The sequence below is a fragment of the Phyllobates terribilis genome, unplaced genomic scaffold (assembly GCF_046119375.1).
Source record: "Phyllobates terribilis strain yellow unplaced genomic scaffold, ASM4611937v1 Scaffold_1__5_contigs__length_1240528914, whole genome shotgun sequence".
Lineage (NCBI taxonomy): Eukaryota > Metazoa > Chordata > Amphibia > Anura > Dendrobatidae > Phyllobates > Phyllobates terribilis.
In genome coordinates this window covers 1,187,154,858-1,187,168,829 of record NW_027362761.1, presented here as the reverse complement: position 1 = coordinate 1,187,168,829, position 13,972 = coordinate 1,187,154,858, and positions in this window count along the sequence as shown.

The window sequence follows — 13,972 nt, the reverse complement described above, 5'->3', positions numbered from 1 at the left end:
TTCCTGCCTGTTGGGGTACTCTGCCTACCTCCCCCTGTGTGCTGCTGTCCTCACTCTGCATGTCCTCCTGCCACGTTGGGTCAGTTACTAGATCATCCACCACCTCCTCCTCTTCCACTTGCGCACCACGATGCTCCACCTCACTTCCTGGCAATTGTGTCTCGTCATCGTCCACCTCTTGTGACAAATTGCCAGCGTCGACTTCCTGTGGCCGTGGCTGTTCAAATATTTGGGCATCGCTACATGGGATATCCTTTTCCACCACTTCAAGCGTATCAGGCGATAGGCACAAATATGGAAATGGACCAGTGAATAGCTCTTCAGAGTGTCCAAGTGTGTGATCAATTGCTGTCTGACGACACTCGGCATGGTGGGAGGAAGGAGCATCAGGGAGAGTAGGAGTATGCGGTCGAGACTCACGGCTACTAAGAGTTGACCGTGTGGAAGACAGACCGGAGGTGGTGGTGCCCAGGTAACTGGAAGTATTATCTGTTATCCAATTAATAACCTGTTCACACTGATCAGTTCTCAATACTGGTGTTGTTCTGTGCTTGCCTAGTAATTCGGTCAAGAAGTGGGAGCGAGAAGATGTGGCTGTTGGTTGTGGCACATTTTCACCTTGGCCACGGCCCCATCCTCTGCACGAACCATCACCAGAACGTCCACTTCCACGTCCCTTGCCACGCGCCTTGCCCATTGTAAAGGAAGTAAAATAGCTTACACTTGCACTATCAATGGAAAAAGGGTAAAAAAAAGTAGATTAGAACCATGGAAGAGGAAAACCACAGTTCTATTTGTCTGGCCTACACTCGACTCTTTTAACCAATCTGAACAATCAGGGAGAAATTATTACTGTTTTTCTTTACGTAAAAAATACCAAAACCTGAATAATAGAGATTTTTTACCGTGGGATGGCAAAACCACAGTTATTGTTTACTGGGGTATAACAGACTTTTTTTTAATATATAGATTTGCGGCTGAACAGTGAGCGACACACTCAAACTGTGTTTTTTTAGATACCAAAGGCCCAAAACTGGATAGTACAGAGATTTGACCCGTGGAACTGCAAAACCACACTGGGATTTGTCTGGCCTACACCAGACTATTTTCAACAGATATATTTTTGTGTCACAACAGTCAGGAGACACTACTGTTTTTCTTTACGGAAAATATACCAAAACCTGAATAATAGAGATTTTTTACAGTGGGATGGCAAAACCACAGTTATTGTTTACTGGGGTATACCAGACTTTTTTAAATATATAGATTTGCGGCTGAACAGTGAGCGACACACTCAAACTGTGCTTTTTTAGATACCAAAGGCCCAAAACTGGATAGTACAGAGATTTGACCCATGGAACTGCAACACCACACAGGGATTTGTCGGGCCTACACCAGACTATTTTCAACAGATATATTTTTGTGTCACAACAGTCAGGAAACACTACTGATCTTCTTTACGGAAAATATACCAAAACCTGAATAATAGAGATTTTTTACCTTGGGATGGCAAAACCACAGTTATTGTTTACTGGGGTATACCATACTTTTTTAAATATATAGATTTGCGGCTGAACATTGAGCGACACACTCAAACTGTGTTTTTTTATATACCAAAGGCCCAAAACTGGATAGTACAGAGATTTGACCCGTGGAACTGCAAAACCACACTGGGATTTGTCTGGCCTACACCAGACTATTTTCAACAGATGTATTTTTGTGTCACAACAGTCAGGAGACACTACTGTTTTTCTTTACGGAAAATATACCAAAACCTGAATAATAGAGATTTTTTACCGTGGGATGGCAAAACCACAGTTATTGTTTACTGGGGTATAACAGACTTTTTTAAATATATAGATTTGCGGCTGAACATTGAGCGACACACTCAAACTGTGCTTTTTAGATACCAAAGGCCCAAAACTGGATAGTACAGAGATTTGACCCGTGGAACTGCAAAACCACACTGGGATTTGTCTGGCCTACACCAGACTATTTTCAACAGATGTATTTTTGTGTCACAACAGTCAGGAGACACTACTGTTTTTCTTTACGGAAAATATACCAAAACCTGAATAATAGAGATTTTTTACCGTGGGATGGCAAAACCACAGTTATTGTTTACTGGGGTATACCAGACTTTTTTAAACATATAGATTTGCGGCTGAACAGTGAGCGACACACTCAAACTGTGCTTTTTTAGATACCAAAGGCCCAAAACTGGATAGTACAGAGATTTGACCCGTGGAACTGCAAAACCACACTGGTATTTGTCTGGCCTACACCAGACTATTTTCAACAGATGTATTTTTGTGTCACAACAGTCAGGAGACACTACTGTTTTTCTTTACGGAAAATATACCAAAACCTGAATAATAGAGATTTTTTACCGTGGGATGGCAAAACCACAGTTATTGTTTACTGGGGTATAACAGACTTTTTTAAATATATAGATTTGCGGCTGAACATTGAGCGACACACTCAAACTGTGCTTTTTTAGATACCAAAGGCCCAAAACTGGATAGTACAGAGATTTGACCCGTGGAACTGCAAAACCACACTGGGATTTGTCGGGCCTACACCAGACTATTTTCAACAGATATATTTTTGTGTCACAACAGTCAGGAGACACTACTGTTTTTCTTTACGGAAAATATACCAAAACCTGAATAATAGAGATTTTTTACAGTGGGATGGCAAAACCACAGTTATTGTTTACTGGGGTATACCAGACTTTTTTAAATATATAGATTTGCGGCTGAACAGTGAGCGACACACTCAAACTGTGCTTTTTTAGATACCAAAGGCCCAAAACTGGATAGTACAGAGATTTGACCCATGGAACTGCAACACCACACAGGGATTTGTCGGGCCTACACCAGACTATTTTCAACAGATATATTTTTGTGTCACAACAGTCAGGAAACACTACTGATCTTCTTTACGGAAAATATACCAAAACCTGAATAATAGAGATTTTTTACCTTGGGATGGCAAAACCACAGTTATTGTTTACTGGGGTATACCATACTTTTTTAAATATATAGATTTGCGGCTGAACATTGAGCGACACACTCAAACTGTGTTTTTTTATATACCAAAGGCCCAAAACTGGATAGTACAGAGATTTGACCCGTGGAACTGCAAAACCACACTGGGATTTGTCTGGCCTACACCAGACTATTTTCAACAGATGTATTTTTGTGTCACAACAGTCAGGAGACACTACTGTTTTTCTTTACGGAAAATATACCAAAACCTGAATAATAGAGATTTTTTACCGTGGGATGGCAAAACCACAGTTATTGTTTACTGGGGTATAACAGACTTTTTTAAATATATAGATTTGCGGCTGAACATTGAGCGACACACTCAAACTGTGCTTTTTAGATACCAAAGGCCCAAAACTGGATAGTACAGAGATTTGACCCGTGGAACTGCAAAACCACACTGGGATTTGTCTGGCCTACACCAGACTATTTTCAACAGATGTATTTTTGTGTCACAACAGTCAGGAGACACTACTGTTTTTCTTTACGGAAAATATACCAAAACCTGAATAATAGAGATTTTTTACCGTGGGATGGCAAAACCACAGTTATTGTTTACTGGGGTATACCAGACTTTTTTAAACATATAGATTTGCGGCTGAACAGTGAGCGACACACTCAAACTGTGCTTTTTTAGATACCAAAGGCCCAAAACTGGATAGTACAGAGATTTGACCCGTGGAACTGCAAAACCACACTGGTATTTGTCTGGCCTACACCAGACTATTTTCAACAGATGTATTTTTGTGTCACAACAGTCAGGAGACACTACTGTTTTTCTTTACGGAAAATATACCAAAACCTGAATAATAGAGATTTTTTACCGTGGGATGGCAAAACCACAGTTATTGTTTACTGGGGTATAACAGACTTTTTTAAATATATAGATTTGCGGCTGAACATTGAGCGACACACTCAAACTGTGCTTTTTTAGATACCAAAGGCCCAAAACTGGATAGTACAGAGATTTGACCCGTGGAACTGCAAAACCACACTGGGATTTGTCGGGCCTACACCAGACTATTTTCAACAGATGTATTTTTGTGTCACAACAGTCAGGAGACACTACTGTTTTTCTTTACGGAAAATATACCAAAACCTGAATAATAGAGATTTTTTACCGTGGGATGGCAAAACCACAGTTATTGTTTACTGGGGTATACCAGACTTTTTTAAATATATAGATTTGCGGCTGAACAGTGAGCGACACAATCAAACTGTGCTTTTTTAGATACCAAAGGCCCAAAACTGGATAGTACAGAGATTTGACCCATGGAACTGCAACACCACACAGGGATTTGTCGGGCCTACACCAGACTATTTTAAACAGATATATTTTTGTGTCACAACAGTCAGGAAACACTACTGATCTTCTTTACGGAAAATATACCAAAACCTGAATAATAGAGATTTTTTACCTTGGGATGGCAAAACCACAGTTATTGTTTACTGGGGTATACCATACTTTTTTAAATATATAGATTTGCGGCTGAACATTGAGCGACACACTCAAACTGTGTTTTTTTATATACCAAAGGCCCAAAACTGGATAGTACAGAGATTTGACCCGTGGAACTGCAAAACCACACTGGGATTTGTCTGGCCTACACCAGATTATTTTCAACAGATGTATTTTTGTGTCACAACAGTCAGGAGACACTACTGTTTTTCTTTACGGAAAATATACCAAAACCTGAATAATAGAGATTTTTTACCGTGGGATGGCAAAACCACAGTTATTGTTTACTGGGGTATAACAGACTTTTTTAAATATATAGATTTGCGGCTGAACATTGAGCGACACACTCAAACTGTGTTTTTTAGATACCAAAGGCCCAAAACTGGATAGTACAGAGATTTGACCCGTGGAACTGCAAAACCACACTGGGATTTGTCTGGCCTACACCAGACTATTTTCAACAGATGTATTTTTGTGTCACAACAGTCAGGAGACACTACTGTTTTTCTTTACGGAAAATATACCAAAACCTGAATAATAGAGATTTTTTACCGTGGGATGGCAAAACCACAGTTATTGTTTACTGGGGTATACCAGACTTTTTTAAATATATAGATTTGCGGCTGAACAGTGAGCGACACACTCAAACTGTGCTTTTTTAGATACCAAAGGCCCAAAAACTGGATAGTACAGAGATTTGACCCGTGGAACTGCAACACCACACAGGGATTTGTCGGGCCTACACCAGACTATTTTCAACAGATATATTTTTGTGTCACAACAGTCAGGAAACACTACTGTTCTTCTTTACAGAAAATATACCAAAACCTGAATAATAGAGATTTTTTACCTTGGGATGGCAAAACCACAGTTATTGTTTACTGGGGTATACCATACTTTTTTAAATATATAGATTTGCGGCTGAACATTGAGCGACACACTCAAACTGTGTTTTTTTATATACCAAAGGCCCAAAACTGGTTAGTACAGAGATTTGACCCGTGGAACTGCAAAACCACACTGGGATTTGTCTGGCCTACACCAGACTATTTTCAACAGATGTATTTTTGTGTCACAACAGTCAGGAGACACTACTGTTTTTCTTTACGGAAAATATACCAAAACCTGAATAATAGAGATTTTTTACCGTGGGATGGCAAAACCACAGTTATTGTTTACTGGGGTATAACAGACTTTTTTAAATATATAGATTTGCAGCTGAACATTGAGCGACACACTCAAACTGTGCTTTTTTAGATACCAAAGGCCCAAAACTGGATAGTACAGAGATTTGACCCGTGGAACTGCAACACCACACAGGGATTTGTCGGGCCTACACCAGACTATTTTCAACAGATATATTTTTGTGTCACAACAGTCCGGTAACACTACTGTTCTTCTTTAAGGAAAATATACCAAAACCTGAATAATAGAGATTTTTTACCTTGGGATGGCAAAACCACAGTTATTGTTTACTGGGGTATACCATACTTTTTTAAATATATAGATTTGCTGCTGAACATTGAGCGACACACTCAAACTGTGTTTTTTTATATACCAAAGGCCCAAAACTGGATAGTACAGAGATTTGACCCGTGGAACTGCAAAACCACACTGGGATTTGTCTGGCCTACACCAGACTATTTTCAACAGATGTATTTTTGTGTCACAACAGTCAGGAGACACTACTGTTTTTCTTTACGGAAAATATACCAAAACCTGAATAATAGAGATTTTTTACCGTGGGATGGCAAAACCACAGTTATTGTTTACTGGGGTATAACAGACTTATTTAAATATATAGATTTGCGGCTGAACATTGAGCGACACACTCAAACTGTGCTTTTTTAGATACCAAAGGCCCAAAACTGGATAGTACAGAGATTTGACCCGTGGAACTGCAAAACCACACTGGGATTTGTCTGGCCTACACCAGACTATTTTCAACAGATGTATTTTTGTGTCACAACAGTCAGGAGACACTACTGTTTTTCTTTACGGAAAATATACCAAAACCTGAATAATAGAGATTTTTTACCGTGGGATGGCAAAACCACAGTTATTGTTTACTGGGGTATACCAGACTTTTTTAAATATATAGATTTGCGGCTGAACAGTGAGCGACACACTCAAACTGTGCTTTTTTAGATACCAAAGGCCCAAAACTGGATAGTACAGAGATTTGACCCGTGGAACTGCAACACCACACAGGGATTTGTCGGGCCTACACCAGACTATTTTAAACAGATATATTTTTGTGTCACAACAGTCAGGAAACACTACTGATCTTCTTTACGGAAAATATACCAAAACCTGAATAATAGAGATTTTTTACCTTGGGATGGCAAAACCACAGTTATTGTTTACTGGGGTATACCATACTTTTTTAAATATATAGATTTGCGGCTGAACATTGAGCGACACACTCAAACTGTGTTTTTTTATATACCAAAGGCCCAAAACTGGATAGTACAGAGATTTGACCCGTGGAACTGCAAAACCACACTGGGATTTGTCTGGCCTACACCAGATTATTTTCAACAGATGTATTTTTGTGTCACAACAGTCAGGAGACACTACTGTTTTTCTTTACGGAAAATATACCAAAACCTGAATAATAGAGATTTTTTACCGTGGGATGGCAAAACCACAGTTATTGTTTACTGGGGTATAACAGACTTTTTTAAATATATAGATTTGCGGCTGAACATTGAGCGACACACTCAAACTGTGTTTTTTAGATACCAAAGGCCCAAAACTGGATAGTACAGAGATTTGACCCGTGGAACTGCAAAACCACACTGGGATTTGTCTGGCCTACACCAGACTATTTTCAACAGATGTATTTTTGTGTCACAACAGTCAGGAGACACTACTGTTTTTCTTTACGGAAAATATACCAAAACCTGAATAATAGAGATTTTTTACCGTGGGATGGCAAAACCACAGTTATTGTTTACTGGGGTATACCAGACTTTTTTAAATATATAGATTTGCGGCTGAACAGTGAGCGACACACTCAAACTGTGCTTTTTTAGATACCAAAGGCCCAAAAACTGGATAGTACAGAGATTTGACCCGTGGAACTGCAACACCACACAGGGATTTGTCGGGCCTACACCAGACTATTTTCAACAGATATATTTTTGTGTCACAACAGTCAGGAAACACTACTGTTCTTCTTTACAGAAAATATACCAAAACCTGAATAATAGAGATTTTTTACCTTGGGATGGCAAAACCACAGTTATTGTTTACTGGGGTATACCATACTTTTTTAAATATATAGATTTGCGGCTGAACATTGAGCGACACACTCAAACTGTGTTTTTTTATATACCAAAGGCCCAAAACTGGTTAGTACAGAGATTTGACCCGTGGAACTGCAAAACCACACTGGGATTTGTCTGGCCTACACCAGACTATTTTCAACAGATGTATTTTTGTGTCACAACAGTCAGGAGACACTACTGTTTTTCTTTACGGAAAATATACCAAAACCTGAATAATAGAGATTTTTTACCGTGGGATGGCAAAACCACAGTTATTGTTTACTGGGGTATAACAGACTTTTTTAAATATATAGATTTGCAGCTGAACATTGAGCGACACACTCAAACTGTGCTTTTTTAGATACCAAAGGCCCAAAACTGGATAGTACAGAGATTTGACCCGTGGAACTGCAACACCACACAGGGATTTGTCGGGCCTACACCAGACTATTTTCAACAGATATATTTTTGTGTCACAACAGTCCGGTAACACTACTGTTCTTCTTTAAGGAAAATATACCAAAACCTGAATAATAGAGATTTTTTACCTTGGGATGGCAAAACCACAGTTATTGTTTACTGGGGTATACCATACTTTTTTAAATATATAGATTTGCTGCTGAACATTGAGCGACACACTCAAACTGTGTTTTTTTATATACCAAAGGCCCAAAACTGGATAGTACAGAGATTTGACCCGTGGAACTGCAAAACCACACTGGGATTTGTCTGGCCTACACCAGACTATTTTCAACAGATGTATTTTTGTGTCACAACAGTCAGGAGACACTACTGTTTTTCTTTACGGAAAATATACCAAAACCTGAATAATAGAGATTTTTTACCGTGGGATGGCAAAACCACAGTTATTGTTTACTGGGGTATAACAGACTTATTTAAATATATAGATTTGCGGCTGAACATTGAGCGACACACTCAAACTGTGCTTTTTTAGATACCAAAGGCCCAAAACTGGATAGTACAGAGATTTGACCCGTGGAACTGCAAAACCACACTGGGATTTGTCTGGCCTACACCAGACTATTTTCAACAGATGTATTTTTGTGTCACAACAGTCAGGAGACACTACTGTTTTTCTTTACGGAAAATATACCAAAACCTGAATAATAGAGATTTTTTACCGTGGGATGGCAAAACCACAGTTATTGTTTACTGGGGTATACCAGACTTTTTTAAATATATAGATTTGCGGCTGAACAGTGAGCGACACACTCAAACTGTGCTTTTTTAGATACCAAAGGCCCAAAACTGGATAGTACAGAGATTTGACCCGTGGAACTGCAACACCACACAGGGATTTGTCGGGCCTACACCAGACTATTTTCAACAGATATATTTTTGTGTCACAACAGTCAGGAAACACTACTGTTCTTCTTTACAGAAATATACCAAAACCTGAATAATAGAGATTTTTTACCTTGGGATGGCAAAACCACAGTTATTGTTTACTGGGGTATACCATACTTTTTTAAATATATAGATTTGCGGCTGAACATTGAGCGACACACTCAAACTGTGTTTTTTCATATACCAAAGGCCCAAAACTGGTTAGTACAGAGATTTGACCCGTGGAACTGCAAAACCACACTGGGATTTGTCTGGCCTACACCAGACTATTTTCAACAGATGTATTTTTGTGTCACAACAGTCAGGAGACACTACTGTTTTTCTTTACGGAAAATATACCAAAACCTGAATAATAGAGATTTTTTACCGTGGGATGGCAAAACCACAGTTATTGTTTACTGGGGTATAACAGACTTATTTAAATATATAGATTTGCGGCTGAACATTGAGCGACACACTCAAACTGTGCTTTTTTAGATACCAAAGGCCCAAAACTGGATAGTACAGAGATTTGACCCGTGGAACTGCAAAACCACACTGGGATTTGTCTGGCCTACACCAGACTATTTTCAACAGATGTATTTTTGTGTCACAACAGTCAGGAGACACTACTGTTTTTCTTTACGGAAAATATACCAAAACCTGAATAATAGAGATTTTTTACCGTGGGATGGCAAAACCACAGTTATTGTTTACTGGGGTATACCAGACTTTTTTAAATATATAGATTTGCGGCTGAACAGTGAGCGACACACTCAAACTGTGCTTTTTTAGATACCAAAGGCCCAAAACTGGATAGTACAGAGATTTGACCCGTGGAACTGCAACACCACACAGGGATTTGTCGGGCCTACACCAGACTATTTTCAACAGATATATTTTTGTGTCACAACAGTCAGGAAACACTACTGTTCTTCTTTACAGAAAATATACCAAAACCTGAATAATAGAGATTTTTTACCTTGGGATGGCAAAACCACAGTTATTGTTTACTGGGGTATACCATACTTTTTTAAATATATAGATTTGCGGCTGAACATTGAGCGACACACTCAAACTGTGTTTTTTCATATACCAAAGGCCCAAAACTGGTTAGTACAGAGATTTGACCCGTGGAACTGCAAAACCACACTGGGATTTGTCTGGCCTACACCAGACTATTTTCAACAGATGTATTTTTGTGTCACAACAGTCAGGAGACACTACTGTTTTTCTTTACGGAAAATATACCAAAACCTGAATAATAGAGATTTTTTACCGTGGGATGGCAAAACCACAGTTATTGTTTACTGGGGTATAACAGACTTTTTTAAATATATAGATTTGCAGCTGAACATTGAGCGACACACTCAAACTGTGCTTTTTTAGATACCAAAGGCCCAAAACTGGATAGTACAGAGATTTGACCCATGGAACTGCAAAACCACACTGGGATTTGTCTGGCCTACACCAGACAATTTTCAACAGATGTATTTTTGTGTCACAACAGTCAGGAGACACTACTGTTTTTCTTTACGGAAAATATACCAAAACCTGAATAATAGAGATTTTTTACCGTGGGATGGCAAAACCACAGTTATTGTTTACTTGGGTATACCAGACTTTTTTAAATATATAGATTTGCTGCTGAACAGTGAGCGACACACTCAAACTGTGCTTTTTTAGATACCAAAGGCCCAAAACTGGATAGTACAGAGATTTGACCCGTGGAACTGCAACACCACACAGGGATTTGTCGGGCCTACACCAGACTATTTTCAACAGATATATTTTTGTGTCACAACAGTCAGGTAACACTACTGTTCTTCTTTACGGAAAATATACCAAAACCTGAATAATAGAGATTTTTTACCTTGGGATGGCAAAACCACAGTTATTGTTTACTGGGGTATACCATACTTTTTTAAATATATAGATTTGCTGCTGAACATTGAGCGACACACTCAAACTGTGTTTTTTTATATACCAAAGGCCCAAAACTGGATAGTACAGAGATTTGACCCGTGGAACTGCAAAACCACACTGGGATTTGTCTGGCCTACACCAGACTATTTTCAAAAGATGTATTTTTGTGTTACAACAGTCAGGAGACACTACTGTTTTTCTTTACGGAAAATATACCAAAACCTGAATAATAGATATTTTTTACCGTGGGATGGCAAAACCACAGTTATTGTTTACTGGGGTATAACAGACTTATTTAAATATATAGATTTGCGGCTGAACATTGAGCGACACACTCAAACTGTGCTTTTTTAGATACCAAAGGCCCAAAACTGGATAGTACAGAGATTTGACCCGTGGAACTGCAAAACCACACTGGGATTTGTCTGGCCTACACCAGACTATTTTCAACAGATGTATTTTTGTGTCACAACAGTCAGGAGACACTACTGTTTTTCTTTACGGAAAATATACCAAAACCTGAATAATAGAGATTTTTTACCTTGGGATGGCAAAACCACAGTTATTGTTTACTGGGGTATACCAGACTTTTTTAAATATATAGATTTGCGGCTGAACAGTGAGCGACACACTCAAACTGTGCTTTTTTAGATACCAAAGGCCCAAAACTGGATAGTACAGAGATTTGACCCGTGGAACTGCAACACCACAAAGGGACTTGTCGGGCCTACACCAGACTATTTTCAACAGAAATATTTTTGTGTCACAACAGTCAGGAAACACTACTGTTCTTCTTTACGGAAAATATACCAAAACCTGAATAATAGAGATTTTTTACCTTGGGATGGCAAAACCACAGTTATTGTTTACTGGGGTATACCATACTTTTTTAAATATATAGATTTGCGGCTGAACATTGAGCGACACACTCAAACTGTGTTTTTTTATATACCAAAGGCCCAAAACTGGATAGTACAGAGATTTGACCAGTGGAACTGCAAAACCACACTGGGATTTGTCTGGCCTACACCAGACTATTTTCAACAGATGTATTTTTGTGTCACAACAGTCAGGAGACACTACTGTTTTTCTTTACGGAAAATATACCAAAACCTGAATAATAGAGATTTTTTACCGTGGGATGGCAAAACCACAGTTATTGTTTACTGGGGTATAACAGACTTTTTTAAATATATAGATTTGCGGCTGAACATTGAGCGACACACTCAAACTGTGCTTTTTTAGATACCAAAGGCCCAAAACTGGATAGTACAGAGATTTGACCCGTGGAACTGCAACACCACACTGGGATTTGTCTGGCCTACACCAGACTATTTTCAACAGATGTATTTTTGTGTCACAACAGTCAGGAGACACTACTGTTTTTCTTTACGGAAAATATACCAAAACCTGAATAATAGAGATTTTTTACTGTGGGATGGCAAAAACCACAGTTATTGTTTACTGGGGTATACCAGACTTTTTTAAATATATAGATTTGCGGCTGAACAGTGAGCGACACACTCAAACTGTGCTTTTTTAGATACCAAAGGCCCAAAACTGGATAGTACAGAGATTTGACCCGTGGAACTGCAACACCACAAAGGGATTTGTCGGGCCTACACCAGACTATTTTCAACAGAAATATTTTTGTGTCACAACAGTCAGGAAACACTACTGTTCTTCTTTACGGAAAATATACCAAAACCTGAATAATAGAGATTTTTTACCTTGGGATGGCAAAACCACAGTTATTGTTTACTGGGGTATACCATACTTTTTTAAATATATAGATTTGCGGCTGAACATTGAGCGACACACTCAAACTGTGTTTTTTTATATACCAAAGGCCCAAAACTGGATAGTACAGAGATTTGACCAGTGGAACTGCAAAACCACACTGGGATTTGTCTGGCCTACACCAGACTATTTTCAACAGATGTATTTTTGTGTCACAACAGTCAGGAGACACTACAGTTTTTCTTTACGGAAAATATACCAAAACCTGAATAATAGAGATTTTTTACCGTGGGATGGCAAAACCACAGTTATTGTTTACTGGGGTATAACAGACTTTTTTAAATATATAGATTTGCGGCTGAACATTGAGCGACACACTCAAACTGTGCTTTTTTAAATACCAAAGGCCCAAAACTGGATAGTACAGAGATTTGACCCGTGGAACTGCAAAACCACACTGGGATTTGTCTGGCCTACACCAGACTATTTTCAACAGATGTATTTTTGTGTCACAACAGTCAGGAGACACTACTGTTTTTCTTTACGGAAAATATACCAAAACCTGAATAATAGAGATTTTTTACCGTGGGATGGCAAAACCACAGTTATTGTTTACTGGGGTATACCAGACTTTTTTAAATATATAGATTTGCGGCTGAACAGTGAGCGACACACTCAAACTGTGCTTTTTTAGATACCAAAGGCCCAAAACTGGATAGTACAGAGATTTGACCCGTGGAACTGCAACACCACACAGGGATTTGTCGGGCCTACACCAGACTATTTTCAACAGATATATTTTTGTGTCACAACAGTCAGGAAACACTACTGTTCTTCTTTACGGAAAATATACCAAAACCTGAATAATAGAGATTTTTTACCTTGGGATGGCAAAACCACAGTTATTGTTTACTGGGGTATACCATACTTTTTTAAATATATAGATTTGCGGCTGAACATTGAGCGACACACTCAAACTGTGTTTTTTTATATACCAAAGGCCCAAAACTGGATAGTACAGACATTTGACCCGTGGAACTGCAATACCACACTGGGATTTGTCTGGCCTACACCAGACTATTTTCAACAGATGTATTTTTGTGTCACAACAGTCAGGAGACACTACTGTTTTTCTTTACGGAAAATATACCAAAACCTGAATAATAGAGATTTTTTAC